Source organism: Polyodon spathula, chromosome 10 (genome assembly GCF_017654505.1).
Source record: "Polyodon spathula isolate WHYD16114869_AA chromosome 10, ASM1765450v1, whole genome shotgun sequence".
Taxonomy (NCBI): domain Eukaryota; kingdom Metazoa; phylum Chordata; class Actinopteri; order Acipenseriformes; family Polyodontidae; genus Polyodon; species Polyodon spathula.
The window spans coordinates 42,805,213-42,822,095 of NC_054543.1; the positions used below are offsets into that span (position 1 = coordinate 42,805,213).

At 36.6% G+C, this 16,883-nt stretch overlaps 1 protein-coding gene across 1 annotated transcript in view; it reads right to left on the reverse strand.

Annotated features, from left to right (window-relative positions):
- Positions 1-16,883, reverse strand: part of LOC121322345 (alpha-1,6-mannosylglycoprotein 6-beta-N-acetylglucosaminyltransferase A-like) — an 81,368-nt gene that overhangs the window by 36,031 nt on the left and 28,454 nt on the right. The window lies entirely within an intron of this gene.

Genomic DNA, 16,883 nt, shown 5'->3' on the forward strand with positions numbered 1-16,883 from the left:
TTGTGGTTAGCTTACACGATAAGCACATAACATGGAGTTAGCATTAGTGTTACATTACTAATGAACTCCCAATCTGGCAACTTCGAAATGCCAACATGCTGAAGCACTTTTTTCTAGCTATCATCTGTGGTTAATACAATAAAAGGACTGTTCAATTAATGTCAGCTTCCATTTGATTCCAACTAAAATTACTGCACATTCAAGAACCTGTTGCAAAATGCAAACCTTTTCCATTGTATTAAATAATACTGTAAACCAGGGGTACTCAATTACATTCTCTGGCAGGCCAGATAAGGCAATGTCCAAACCTTGGAGGGCCACGGGGGACCTCAGATGAGCGTACTGGTGGTGGGTTGTTTAAATGGTCATGAAAAGTTGACTATCGAATCATACTTTATATACAGCAACATAACTTTGGAACAATACACTTGCACCAATCAACTAATACATCTTGGAAATAGCCACTTACAATGACACAATGTCTGATCACCATTTAATAATAAAAATAGAAAATAGCAAATACATTGTTTCCTGATATTTTTCTGACACTATTCAAAACAACAAATAAACAAATACCTGCAAACAAATAACTATATGTAAAACTGTAATATTCTAGAATAGATGGTGAAGGGTTTATTTTGCTCCACTGAATTAACTATAAAAGCAGAAGATGACAAAACTTACAATTATGCAGTTTTTTATGTGTGTATAAAGCAGAAACAGTACAAAAGCAGACCTCGCTTTTTAATTAATTATTTTTTAATTATCCCTGCCATTGTAGCTTCTTTGCAATAAACAAAGTGGCAAATAACACCTTTTCATAAAGTAATGGTATTACTGAGTTGTTGTTTTTATTTTTAAAGCTGTGCACTTGAAAACCGTCAAATTTAACTTAAATAAACTCTAAGAAATAAATGTGGAAAAGGAGGCATTGCACATGTTTACTACTCTCCTCATAACAGAAAAATAGGATCACAACAAAACGTTGATCACTGTATGTAACATTTCCCTTGCTAGTTTGGCCAGTGTCTGGAAAGTGTGAAGCATTTCCAAGTGATGTGCATTGCCTGTATCCCCTGTTTCTGACTTACTCGCCAAATCTGAAGCCTCCATTTGTTTATGTTGTGTTAATACCACACATCAACAGCCATTTCAGACAAAAACATGGATTTTTGCCTTCAGATTAATCTGCGATGATTGTAAGAATATTCAGATAGTTTCACCGCACTAAAGAAAATAATATTAACTTTTACCGCTGTTTTCATATTTCACACTAAGCTAAATGGGCGGGGATTTGTGACGCATGCCAAAATAAAATCTCATCAGAATGAAAGCTGACCAATCGGCTCACTTGTTCCTGATTAGCTTGCCAAAAAAAAAAAAAAAAAAAAAAAAAAAAAAAACCTTGTTAGGGGAACAAATACCCTGTAGATAGCGACAACGTTACAATGTTGCGTAGCAGCAATTTCAGCTTTCGTAATGAAGGACAGCTGATGCACAACGGGCCAAAAGGAAGGCTCTCCAATTGAAATGAACCCTATTATTTTAATATTAGTAAATTTAATAAGGGCAAGACTGGGTTTATATTAAAATTAATGTGCAGTGAAGCATTATTACTGAGTATACAATAATAACAGTCTGGATTAATGCATTTCATTATTATGGGTATTTGCACAGTAATGGTTTTGCTGGGGAACATCAGCTACTTGACACACCCTGCTTATACAAGGCAGTGTTATCAACAGCATCCCCTGCAGGAGCACAGCAGCAGGGCTGAGATGCACACTGTAATGTTAAATGATTCAGGAAGTACAGGGGAAGCAGTCTTACTGGCCATACCCAATGAGATGTCAGTGCTATTTAAAGATGCATTACATCAACCACGCATTCAATTATATTAGGAGCAAAAGGTTCAACTGGAACAGTATTTTAAAGGCAGACTATGATACACAACTAAAAAAAAAAAAAAAAAAGGAAGAGATAGTGTTGTACAACAGTTTGCAGACCACCTCAGCCAAGTATGCCTGAAAAATGGCTCAAACTAAATCCCTTAGTGTGAAATAAAAACATACTGTAACATAAAATCAGGAGGGGACACACACACACACACACACTTTATAAAACAGACATACAGCAGACATTTACTATGATGTTTTACCACCGAAGGTTTGATTGTTGGTTCATCTTATTCTATACCAAGAAGCAGGTGGAGCCAACAGAATTGAATCATGTGAAAAATCTACATACTGTAAGTCAAAGATGTATAATAGGTAAGTTTAGAAAGCAAGCGTACATTTTCCTAACGCCCCTCTGTGAAGACTACAATGTGGCCCTGTGTGTGTTTCTTTGAAATGAGACCACATTATTGTGTAGGCTACTCTGTGGATTACTGTGTTGCTGGTTTCATAACCACATATTTCAAATGATCAGGCAATAGATTAAGGCTTGGCGTCTCGTGGTGTTTGCATGCTTGCAGTTGTTTGACAGTGGTGGCCAAGCAAACAAGACATGCATACAATACACAACATGCAAAAACATTTTCTGGAACAGACTGGCTCAAGCATAGCAACAAAAGCATTTAAATGAAAATTAAAAAGTGAAAATGCTCAGAGACTCTTTCAATGATTTACAAGTATGCTATGAAGCTAATAAAGTGTAATTATAAAAACAAAATGCATCATAATTTACTAAGCTTCAGTGCAACTTTTATTTCTAAAAAGGAATAGCAAATATGGTTAATTTTCTTTTTAAACTACAAATACTCAACTGGTATGTTCTTAAAATACATGCACTAAGCTGTTACTAACCAGTTCTTTCAAATCAGATATTTCGTTTTCTTCTAGGAATAAGCAAGGAGAATAATTTACAAAATTACAAGATGCAATATTTAAAAAGGTCCAAAATTTACCTCTAGTCTTATACATAGTGCTTCTGATTTTCAGTTTTAAGCAATAAACCCCCTATACAAATGAATTACAGTAACCTACAAAAAAAAAAAAAAAAAAAACTTCATCGCAGTGGCAATGTCCCTCCTTCCTGGCTTGTACCTCACACTGATTCGTTCTGAATACTTTAAACCCACCCAACTACTGAGTGGCAGCAAATTCCTACATTCCTATTGGAGGGTTGTAACATGCCTGTGAGATTTAAAACAAGATGTTCTTGCTTGTAAGATTTAATGCTCTATTACAGTACCACGATAGGGAGTATTTAAATGCTCGTGGAATTTAAAACAGAATTTAAAACAAATTGTGACGAAACGCCTAAACACACGAAAAAGAAAAAGAAGAATATGGCCGCCGTGACCATAAGGATTTCATTGTTGAGAGACAGCAAAAGAAAGAACATTGAAGTGTGCAAGTAGTGTTGAGTTCACATATTGTGACAGAAAAAACAGCCACGAAAGTACCTAAAAACAATAATTTCATACAGTATATAAAAAGTGAAAGCCCCGAAAAAAACAAAACAATTTACATAAAACTCAAAAAGCTAAAAAATAAGCACCAAAAAATAAAATTAATAAAAAAAAAACAGAAGCCCTACTTATACAGTACACTTGAGATTGCAACTTGCATTCTGCAGTGGCAATGTTTTGTTCCGGTTCCAGTTTATTGGGCATGTAAAGAACCCATGTATTTTTTCAGGTTGACACGACTTCATCAGACAAACAGATCTAACAGCATGTACTTCTTTTACTGTATCCTTCACTCTCTGAACACTTCTCCGGATTCAAAATCGATGTTGGGACACTAAACCCATACCAGATATTTTAATTAGTTTAGGAGTCCAGTAGCTTTTGCATGTGTAATCAATCCACTGCAACGTTAAACCTTTTTTTTTCTTTTCCGATCAGCAATTTTTTCAGCTTGTTTGATAGCAAACGCTTTTGATTCCAGGAGCGACATGAGAAGGTGCTTAACTATATTGCAGGCAAACTGGAAAAAGAATGCGCTTGTCAATGTCAAAAAATAAAGGACAAATAACCCTCATCACTCTGTCACTACATTGTTGGAGTGACAGAAAAGACAAAATATCAGATTAGTTTGTTTTACATTTGTACAGCTTCACTTGACGTTACTGGAGAACTTGTATCTCAACCTACTTGATCACAGCTTGAACACTAACAAAATAATTCATACTTCAGGTCTCCACTGAAATCTATCCTAACACAGCTTGTACTTCAAGGTGCAGTAAGGTGATCCTTCACCAACAGGCAGGGTTGCAGTCAATTCCCAATTCCCATTCCCTTAACAAGTCTGTTAGTTTAACAAATCAGTGACCTTTTAATTGAAGACTGGGAAATTTGTATTAAGGTTTCAATACTTTTCAGTAATTACAGTTGGTAATTTAGCCTGAATTGAAGTCCAGTCAGACATTACATGATCCAATTTGAGTCTGTTACAGGCCTTATACAGTGGCAAGTTACAAATCACATGGGCTTTCGATTTATCTAAACTCAAGGCAAATCAATCTACATGTACATGTGAAATCAGCTGACAGTCCAGTGTGATGCCTGAAACAACACGACTAAATTATATAGAGATGTAAATATAGACTGTAGAGGAGGCGCATAGTAGGAAACTATGGCCCTCAAAGGAAGAACTACAGTTACCAACGGTGGATTATAATCCCCGAAGCGCATAGTTATTGATGTTTTTTTGGCACAGAACTGTCCGTCTGATTTTCTCACTGCGGCACTGAATTCTCAGAGGAGTCTGATGAGTTGTGAACGTTGTATTTATTTACATCACTGATTTGTTTGAATTTTGGAAGTCAGAAAACACAAAAGCGAAGTTTTAGTGTTTGCAGCATCTTTGCTTGGTAGTATGTTTTGTTTATATATTGCTTTGTTGTGTGAAGAGAAGAAGGTCATTCAGTGCGATGACATAATTTGAGGGAGTTTGTGATCATAAGCGGCGTCACAGGGACAATAGTTGGATCTATTTTGGACACGTGATGAGGTTTTCACCAATCACATGCCAGAATTTATAAAGGATATTATATATATATATATATATATAGCCCCTCACTGTACTACGTTTTTGGATATATCGTGGTCCTGGAGGCACCCCATTTTTACAATCTAACTGCGCGTGCCTTAGCTGCAATAAACTGTAAATAGGCAATTGCACTTAGAATTACTGTTCGTTTTATTTCATACAACACATCACAAACTAAAACATACAAAACAAATAAATACAAAGCATAAATATCATACTGTTATCATATACGCACGTATTGCATAATAACACAAAGCAAATTAAATATCTACTTGCTGAAGCATTTTTTATTTTAGCCAACAAGGTGTTCACTTGTGGCAGCAATGCACTAGCAAAAGTCATAGGGCAGTGACGTCAGCTCTCTAGCAATAAGCCTCCTATGTTTGAAATGGGATTATTTCAATGCAGCGGGTTTGTGCATTTCAGAAAGGGGAGGAAGACTCATGTAATTAATTGGAGACTTAAGCTGACGAGATGCAATTAAGCTCCGTAGTATGAATTAAAATGGTGTGCTGCTTTTTATACAAAAAATAGAGGATTTATATTGGACTCTTTCGCCCCAGATAAAATGAGGGAGTGGTTGTACAGTACTTGTTAGCTTATTTGTTTTTCTATATTACTGCATGCAAAAGTATGATTCGATAGTCAGGTTTTCATGACCATTTAAACAACCCCCCACCAGTACTCACATCTTCAGCACCCTGTGGCCCCCCAAGGTTTGGACATTGCCTTGTCTGGCCAACCACAGAATGTAATTAAATACCCCTGCCTAAAGGTCACCTTTGCATATCCAACTGCAGTGGGACCAGAGTAAGGTAGGATATGTAAAAAGGTTGGATAACTGAATCCTGTTTTAAATACCATTATACACATCTGTAACAATTACTATACTCACACAATTATTATTTTGAGATTCAGCCTTTATTAGGGAGCTCCCCTAAATACCTTCTTTAGAAAGACAGTGTATTAACACTTGTGGGTGCCGTGTGGGTGCGTGCGTTCGCTGCTGAGTGACAGGCAGGAGGTTAAAGTTGATACACCCCGCTAGTGAACAGGATTATTTACATATCAACACACTGAACAGGTCATACAACACGTACAACACAGTGTACAAAAAATTTGGTAGGATCTACAATCCCTGAAGTAATCTTCTCTGTTCAATAATAAAACTAACGTCGCTGAAGAGATCAATCAAGAAGGATAAATGGCTAGGGTGGATATGTGATGGGTGGCTATGCAACGGATTACTGTACACACAATGACTAATTTATCAAAGGCACAGCTGTGTGTGCGCGTGTGTGTGTGTGCACAGAACAAAAACGTATTTATTTATTTTTTTAAGAGAGTGTGTTTGAAAGGGAAATTTTAACCTAATACGATGTGTTACCTTTACAGTATCAACTAACAGCATACAGTACTTTCCATGTTAAGTGGTACCACCCTCAATTGTGTCAGCATCTGACGCTACTATGTGCTGTCTCTGTATTTGTTATGGTGGGTATTCCGGTTGGCTGACACTGCTACTGTAATGTGTACTATAATTATTTTAGGTAAATTATTAATTAGACTGTCAACAGGAACAGTCACGGAAGGGGAAGACACAGCCTTTATACATGTAGAAAAAAGGATAGTGGCTTGGAATTTAGCAGAAGTGTTTAGAGCTTTGCTGGTCACATAAGATGGAAAGGAACACTGTAGGTCTGATATGTAGCTGTGAGGAAAGCCTGGGGGCCTGGTTTATTCTAGAAGCCTGCAACTACAAGGTCACATAACAGCTTTCAACTGATATTTTTTTCAGCAGTACCAAAGACTACAGATGTGCTTCCGATAAACAAGAACTATTTTATTTATTTATTTATTTTTTTTTTTTAGAAACAAGTGTGTGTGTGTTTTATTTTTCTGACATAATATCCTTGATCAAGTCATTCGTAAGCCAGAGTCCTGGCCTGGAAAGTTTGAATTTGTAATTACATTTACAACTCTGCCACATCACATTATGCAGTCATGTGCTCATAAGATGAGGGGATAAACACAAAACATCTGGATGACATCCTTAAATTTAGCAAAACATTTCACAACTGGTAAGCAAGCTGTTATTAAAAAAAAAGGCAAATTGCTAACAGTATTTTACAATTCCTCTGCAGTTTCTGTAAAAGAAAAAAATTATTTGTTAATAAAAACATATTAAGTATTAATGAAAACAAAACAAAACCACTACATCAGCAAGGTCTGGCATGTTGTTTTGTCTTGGAGTCAGTATTAGTTGCTTCTAGTCTGGTGGCTCATCCACTCTACTATAGATAGCGAGGAGTGATAATAAAAACTAAAAACAAAAGCAAAAGAAGACTAAACCAATTTTTCCATGAAATCACTGTACTAAAATCCATCAGGAAACAGAATGTGTACCGCTACAAGTTGATATCCTGCTGACACGGAATACCACGCTGTAACACAACAAAAAGTAAGGTTTCTGTAGGGGTGTAAATCGTTTAAAGTTTAAACGTTTGTAAAGTATCAAACTTTTTTTTTAATTTTGTAATCGTTTAAACTTTGTCAAAAATATGCAGGTCAAATATTAAGAACCGGGTGTCTGCAAATAACGGCTACTGGGTTTTTTTCTGTATTAGGTCCTACCCGTGTCACGTAGCATCATTGTCATTGGCTATTCAACTCCCAATGCCCAGCATGCTTTTGGTCACATGACTAGTCTGCTTCTACTGAGGCTGGATCTAGCGTGAAGGAGGTGGGGCCCAGGCATGCAAGCGAAATGTTAGGAAATGCAATAAAATTCAGGCTGAAAACATAACAGGGTTGATTATTGAGACGATCGTAAATGGCATGCAACCAGTTTCTATTGTGGAGGATTCATCTTTGATGTCATTTGTTGAGCCAGATTACAGAAGACTGTTTTGATCGTACTTTTATTTATTTATTTTGCTATTCTGACACTCGAGCGATGTTAATACATTTTTTTTTTTTTTAAAACAGAAGATTGCTTCGATTTTATGTTTAGTTATTTACTTATGTTTTTTACTGCTGCATAGAAGCCCATTTCTGCCACTAAAAAAACCCCAAAAAACACAGAATGTCTCAGAATTCCAACTCAGTATCTCAGAATTTAGAGTGATGTACTTTGTTTAGCTATGCCACTTGGTGTAAAGAGACCACACACTTCTGTATACATAAGTAACATACATGAAGTTATTATATAAACTGTGGCCGGTATTCAGCAGTTTCCACGTGTCAAACAGACTGGACTGATTTCTTTTAGAGTAGAGTGTAAGTGACACATTTTATTTAGTTTTTTTTTTAATAGCTTTTTTTAATAACAGTAAACCTCTTCTTTTATTCTATAAAATAAAATTTGATTTTTTTTTTTTTTGTTTTTTTTTTTGTTCAATATATAAACAGAAGAGCCTGTCCATGCATGAAGAATAATTCTTATTTTATGAAAGTCTGTGACAGAAAAAAGTGAAATGCATCTCTGCTGTCACGGCACACTGGAATGGACTGCCGCTTTCACTAGCAGAAGCTGGGCCACGTAACTCATAAATTGTAACCAACAGCAAATAAAAAAATAAAAAAGAGATCTACTTATTTCGATGTGAATAGGCCATAATGTTAATGTAGTTTTCAAACTTTTTTTTTCTCCTTTGGATAGTTGGGTCGATTTTTTTTCTTTTCTTTCTTAATTTACCATTATGTTACACTGGAAATGTACCAGATTTTACATAAAACAAGGCAAAGGCTAGTGACGGCAGGAATATGAAAATTGGCGCTATATTTAAATGAATGTATTTATCAAATCAAACATGTCCAATATATATATATATATATATATATATATATATATATATATATATATATATATATATATATATATATATATATATATATATAAACACTGTGCAGTTTATCAGGACAGAGATACTCTGTCATGCATTCATCTCCTCTTGAATCGACTACTGCAACGCTCTCTATGGTGGTCTTCCGTCACGGGGCATAAACCGACTGCAGCTGGTTCAAAATGCCACTGCTAGGATCCTTACCGGATATAAAAAAACATGGTCACTTTACCCCCCATCTTACCCAGCTACCTGTAAATCTCAGGATCACTTTCAAAACTCTCCTGCTTGCCTACAAGGCCCTTCATCACACAGGTCCAGAATATCTCTTCAACCTGCTGACCCGCTACGTCCCTGCACGCAAGCTGAGGTCCTCTGACTCTGGCCTGCTTGTTTTACCCAAGCAAAAATGCACCACACTCGGATAGCGCTCTTTTAGCTTCATAGCCCCGACTCTCTAGTACTCTCTCCCAGCTTTAGAGCGTGCAGCTCCCACAAATGCTCGCTTCAAATCAACTCTCAAGACCCACTTGTTCTCTCTTGCTTTCAATGCTCTCTAAGCCTGACATCAGTTATTAGCTGCTGTCTAAATTGCTATTTCAGGTTTTCCACTCCATCTTATTCATATGATTCTGCTTGACACACACATCCACAATGTTTAGAATTCACATCCTAGCCTTTTATTTAATGTATTATGCCTGTATTTCATGTATTTGTATTTTACATACTGTTGTATTTAATGTACTATGTCCTGTATTTCACTGTATTTAATGTATTATGCATTGTTCCTCACTATCTTGTAAAGCACTTTGTGATGGTGGTCCACTATGAAAGGCGCTGTATAAAATAAATATTGATTGCTTGACTGAATGCAGCTGTGTTGTGTTCAATAAATGTTCAGTAGAACGAAGACAAGCCAGAAAATGCATTATGTTTGCTTTAAAACCAATCTGAGATTAGACTGCAGCTGCCCAAGCTTTATTTACACTAACTTCTGACAGTTCACTGAAGAGGATTCTGAACTTATTACTATTGATCTGAAACACATGTATCCGTGCTTGCTAGCAGTACAAAAACAAAACTTGAATCCAAATGAACCATTCAGCCAGGAGGAGAGTTCAATATTAGACAATAAACATGGCATTTATAACATTGCGGTCCTGCACAAACAATACATTTAATATTAGCAAATATGTTTCCACAAGTGATTAAAACATTCAAAAAGCAATTTTATGTCGATTATACTGTATATCATTCTACATTGTAGCCTTATTGTCTGAATATGTCAGAATAAATCAAATAACAGAAGAAAATGCATGCAGGAAATACAGGCATTTTTGCATACAAGTTGAAGTGAAATAACAGCAGTAACTGAAATGTGAAACACTGTAACCTTCCTTGAGGAGAAATGAAGACCTTTCGAGGAAATTCTGCTGCTATATATAAATTAAAAATAAATAAATAAAAAAACAACACACACAGGGGCATTAAAGATGCATTAAAATTCAACTAGTGGTCTTGCTGACAGTTTCCAAAGCAAATCAATCAGAGGGCCACCTGCCATCTTCCACCCATGCTGCTCTTAAAGTTGTCTATTGCAATTACAAATAATGTGAAGAACAAACTGTGCAGTGCATCATTGTGAGCAGTGTCTAGCAGAATCCACTACAGGCATCTCCATTTGTAAAAGTGCAAACAGATGCGGGATGTCCATTATGAAAAGCACTACTTACTGTACCTTGCTCCACAAAACTAAACATGTAACAGAGCAAAATCCAAACACATTTTCCTTTACGCTTGACAGAAAATGGGCCACCATTCAGTGGGTCCCCAGTGAAATAGAATTCCTGCTTAACGGTTTTGCATCACCGCTGTCAACCAGCCCAACACCATGTCAACAGTGTGTCTAGCCTGACACAGACTGGGTTTTTGGCAGACTAATAAACTTCAATCCACATCAAGTGTCTCCAAATAAAAGGTAAGATAGACCTTGAAGATTAGAACTCTTTCAAGGGGATTAATTCCATTGGAATGACCCTTGGTTCCAATCCAGCATTCACATTACAGGTTTATCTGTCTATCTGAGAGCCATGAAGCCCTGTCTGCTACCCAGAGTGCAATGCAGTAGTGTGTGTGTGTGTGTGTGTGTGTGTGTGTGTGTGTGTGTGTGTCTGCACCCTCTACCTCCAAGAAGCCAACTAATATAGTAATACAATATATAATATAGTAACTAATACCAACTGTATGGCTCTACTGCTCAGTGCCAGCCAGTAAAATCAAGATTTAAGCATTAAAAAAAAAAAAAAACATTAGCTCAAATTACCTAAAAGTGTCTTATTGAAAAAATTCATTAGTTCTAACTTAAGAGGGACTTTGGTTGAGAATTCAAGCAGCAGCTCACATTTATGATTCCTGGCATCGCAAGTCACCTCAAAAGCTCTATTCTGTATTATGGCAAGAGAGGCTGTTGCTGGCTGAAACGTGCATGGGGTAGACATCTACTGTAGTAGAGATTAACTAGAAGGGTATGAATAATGCTGCTTCAAAATATGCAGTTAAGGTGACCCCCATTCCCTGGTACACTCTAAATTAGCTGTTTTGGTTGTCCATGTACCAGTAATAAATACTGTACAGTGTGTGGTGAAAACGCTTTATAATGAAACATCCAACAGTTTTCAAAGCAAACTGCAAATTTCAAATCCTGGCTTGTTATACTCAAAGGGGGATGCTTTCAAAATATAACTAACTGTACAGTTGTTACATCACACACCCTCATACCTATTAACCTACAGTAAAAAACAGGGAAAAAACGTGATTTTCAATATCAAAAATTCATAGTAAACCTATCTTTGTTGACGCAGGTAGTTACGGTTGTAACCGATTTGGTTTCGAAGCTGTAGTTTTGTCCTTGTACCAAATGAAAACATTTAGTTTTGCTGAGCATTTGGTAGATATTGAATACACCAGTCGTAGCTTGCCAAAAGCAAGACAATGAACACAGAAGATTATGGATTTTTTCCAATTTTTGTGAATTAATTCTGATAGGGACAAACAAAAACTAAAACAGGTGTCTGATTTTATTTTTCTTAATTGATCTCCCATCAAGCTACCAGAACTTTTAAAGACAAGCAGATTGTGGTATACTAAATAGGGTACCCTGAAACCAATCACAGCCATATAACACACCTCCACCAGTGATTTAATGAGCAAACAACTGACGTCTACAGTAATGAGGAACAGTATACCAACAAGGACCAAGGGAACTGGACTAAAAATAGAGCAATAAATAAAGGGACATCAGTCTCAAATCTATTACTCTTAGCCTGGAGGTACATCATGATCTACAGCTGAGAAGTAAATGAGTAGAGTAAAACCTGACACACTAAACTTGTTTATTTTTTTGGTTTTTAAAGATTCAATGACAGAGCTGGTTAAATCACCTATCGTTTACAGCACTGTGCCTCTGGAAGCCTGCAGCCCACAATGAATAGCAGTCCAAAGTACACCATCCCATTATGGGCAGTAAAAAAAGACAAAGGTTTGAATCGGCATAGAGACTGAACTGCTTCCTCACCCCACTGAAGGTTGATCAATCTAGGGCATGAATAGGACTTCTTAGGGGTAGATTGGACAGTTTCCAGGGCAGCCAGATGTGTGACATATCCAGTTTACACTGTACTGTATTAGGATTTTAACAAAAAGGAGCTTAAATGTACTTTGAAAAGAAAAAAAAGGAAATGTGTCCTCTGCAACATTATTAGGCTTTCATTGTGTTTGACACTTTTTTAAAAGACTATTTCCTCTTATCCAGAAACTACAGCTGGTGTTAACAGTATACTTTTCTGAGCACACATATTAAAATGGCTGGCTAAACCTGGCCAATCCTGACTGTGCGTACTTTATGTTATATGTATTGGTGCATGGGGTGTGATACTTATTATTATTTAAATGTATGTATTTGGGCACGGTTGTTTTTGTTGATTCTCTGCCAAAGCAGTTCATGTGCAGACTGTGCCTGGCTATGATTGAATGAATTTTTTTTTTTTTTTTTAATTTAATAAAATTTTTATTTTTCTTATCTTCTCCCCAATTTGGTAAGCCCAATTATTGTTTATTTCAACCCTGCTCATCGCTGCCACCCCCGTGCAGTATAATCGTAAATCTCGAAAAACTACTCACTTCTAAATCTTTTGTAGTCATTTTTGTATTACTTTAGTATAAATACATGTTAATCTGGATTCATATGTTGTTTTTTTCTGACTTTATGTTGCCCGTTTTCCCATTGGAAATAGTGATATTTTGAAATATCACTGTCCTGGTCACAAAAGCAAAGTTTGTGGGGAATAATAGCCATTTTCTATACTTTTGAGGCATAAGCAATTAGGAAATAACACTTACTACCCAGGAACAAAAACTGCGTTACATAGGGTTATTAAACCGTATCCATCACTGTGCTCTGAAAATTATTGTGTTAGTTGTAAAGTGAACATAGCTGTGTAAGAACATTTATATTTTCAATGTAAAATTCCAGTACCTGAATGAAACTTGCAGAAAAAATGTAAAGAAATATTGCCTTTTCTTGTATCAAGGTCCTGTGGAAGAATATAAAAATGAACATGAAGAAAACTCATGCTGCTGAACGCAGGGAACGCTTTCAAACTTGGGGGCGTGGCAGCACCAAAACCAGCTGGTGTCCAGCTGGATGATCTGCTGAGTGGGTTAATAGAGAGCCAACAACCCCTGCCAGGTATCCCTGATGATGATCACATGAACAGCTCCAAGGACTCGGAGGAAGAACAGAAACATTACGATACATTTGGTAAGATGTTTGTTTTACTATGGGTTTTTTCTTCTGGTATTTATTGTCAACATATTATTCCATCATCAATATTACACAATACTATAAATTCTATGATTATTTTTCAGAGCCAGATGAACAGTTCTGGTGAATGCTGTATCATGGAGGAAGTTGAAAGAAGAAATGAGGAGGAACCAGCTACGTTATCCCGATAAGCCAGTCCATTTCTGTTGTCTACTACTACAGTTGGAACAAGAGTTTGCTCTTCTTCTTCAATGGGGTGGGGGGGTGGGGGTCTTAGTCACCTTGTTGTTTCAAATAAATTGTGCAGCACAGCTGTGGCAATGATAACAATACAGCACTTCCTTGGATGAAAGCGAACTGTCTTTTGTAGACACTGGAAGCGACTATTCCACACACCAAACATGCGTTCCACAAGGTTTCTTGTACGGACATTAGCTTGGTTGTACCGTTGTTGGGAAACTTCTGCTGCATTAAGGTGGGGCGGGAATAAAAAAAAAAAAAAAAAAAAAAAAAGTGCCCTGTGCATAGCCAGTGTTGCCAAGGAAAATACCACCACGTTGTCCTCTTTCGAACTGAGCATACAGGGAAGAATTCTGAAAAATTCATGAGTTGCACCTTTCCAACGAGCAACAATGTTTGAAAACAATAACTGAGGTGCACACACCTTGAACACTGATAGAAAACCAGTTTTTCTGGTTTCTGTACTCCTTGTAATCTTGCATTGCCAAAACCCATCTAATCAGCCAGCTACTTTATGGACTATTCTGCATACAGTTGGTTCACTGACACCCAACAAACCCCCAGTTTCCCGATAAAAATTTCCAGTAGCCAAAAACCTCAAGGTGACCAGAACAGGAGGAAGAGGCTTCCCCCTGCACAGATGCATGAGACAGCTTTGGCTCAAGTAACGTTAGTAGCTATACTACATTTTCTTTATACATCCGAAAACGATCACGGAAGTTAATGTCATTGTAACAGTTAACGGATCACTTCCGTCTACCAGCATTCTTCTCTCTAGTCTTACTGGAACACGCCTGTGACCATTAACATTGTCCAAGTACTCCACTTTCTTCAGGCACCGAGGACAAACTGGATTTAATCTGAATTTAAACCTACCCCCTTCCAAGTTTATTTTAAGCCTCCATATAGTTCTGAACTACATATAATCTACCTTCATGAAACAAGTCAAGAACTACCATACTCTTGGAGTACTTTAAACCTTGTTTAAGAAATTAACTTTTCATTAATCTAGATTAAATGTGCAATTTAGTCCAGGATCAGAGCTAATCGGAATCTGTGAAACCACCCAAAAAAGCACAGCTGACTAATTCCTAATGCTCACCAAGCCTTTGGAGGAATGGAAGGTTTCAAAGGGCTTGCCACACCCTGATCCAGGTATGTCACTGAAGAGGTGGTTTCTAATCTGCTGTTTCATTGTTCAACAGTGCAAAAGCCACCCTGTTATTTCTGTTCTATTTCACTAATGTGGTGAGTGTATCTTTTGTTGAACATAAGTAATACGCAAGTTGGCACACAAGTGTGGTCAAAACAAACAAAATCAGTTTTTTTTTTACCTTTTCGTTTTGAAGCAATGCACTATCTGCAACCTTTTTCGTTTTTGATTGCTGACTCAGTCTAAATGCTGCTGGATCGTAGCTAGACGTATGTTATCCAATGAAACACTGCAGGTTGTACAAAATAGTTTGCCACCAATAGAATGCAAAATTATTGTATACGATCCTCTGCAATAATTATTGTAGATTTTTATTATTAATTTTTGACACACAAAATGTTCACTCGCTTAATCAGTTGAGATTTCCTAGGATACTAAACCCACCCAAGATGCCCATATCTACCAATCAGTGAAGAGAGCCCAGAGTGGTTATTGGCTGCTGTCAAGTGTCAATCAATAAATCCTGTCCAGTTTTCTTTTTGAAATTTAAACAACCTGGACCTATACACATAACTTAATTTGATTTAAGTGCAGGGTACACAAAATAGACAGTTTTCACGTTGAAGAATGAATTTCACAGTTCGTGTCACGTTTTTAAAGGGCTAGTAATGCACTGTATAAGTGTAAGAGAATCCATGTGTGTGAAACGCTTCTCTGAGAACTCCAGTATGTGACGCATTTTTGGTTGCGACGTGGTATGTAGATTGATTCGGCCTATACATGTATGAAAGAGATATTCTACATATCTTGGTTGCTGTGTGGGCATTAATTCAATTAATAATAAACCCACATACATGTACGAAAGAGATATTATACATATTCAAGTATGGAGATGCAAAATAAAATGATCAACTGTCCCTGTCGAAAGTTCTGTTGCAGTAAAGAGGAGGCTACCTCTATTGTTTGGAAAAATGACGATATAGTTGTATTCACTGAAGATAATGCAAATCTAAGTGACTATGCAAAGTTATGTAAAGTTTTGATTAAAATATGACAGCAAAAAGTGAAATGCATCTCTGCAGCCGCGGCACACTGGAAGGGGCTGCTGCTTTCACTAGCAGAAGCTGGGCCACGTAATTAAATTGTAACCAACAGAAAATAAAAAAAAAAATCTAATTATTTCCATGTGAATAGGCCATAATGCTAATGTAGTTTTCAAACCTTGTTTTTTTCTCCTTTGGGCAGTGGGGTTATTTTTTTTTTCTTTCTTAATTTACCATATGTTACACTGGAAATGTATCAGATTTTACACAAGACAAGGCAAAGGCTAGTGACGGCAGGAATATGAAAATTGGAGAGTGCTATATTTAAATACCAATGTATTTATCAAACGTGTCTTAAAACATCAGGATTTGTTTGAATGAGTTTTTATACCAAGCTCTGTAAAAAGAGGGGCTTATTGTTCCTTTAATCTGTTACTGTGAGGGAAGTTTATTTTTATTTTTTTTGAAGCATTTTGACTCAATAATGATCGCTAATCGTGGTTAGAATTTGCACGATAATCGATGTCAACGTCAGGGTTCGATTTACAACACTAGTTTTTATACTGGCGAGGGATAACGATTTATAACGTGTACACTTCATAGGAAGCAATCTCCTTCACATGCATTCGGAGAACTGTATGCTTAACATACATATACCGGAATAACAGTATTAAAGTGACAAATGTCCAGCAATAATTCTTTTTTTTTTGGTGGAAACTATATTTATTATCAAACAACTTGAGACCCCTGTATAAATAAATACTTTTTTTTTTTTTTTTT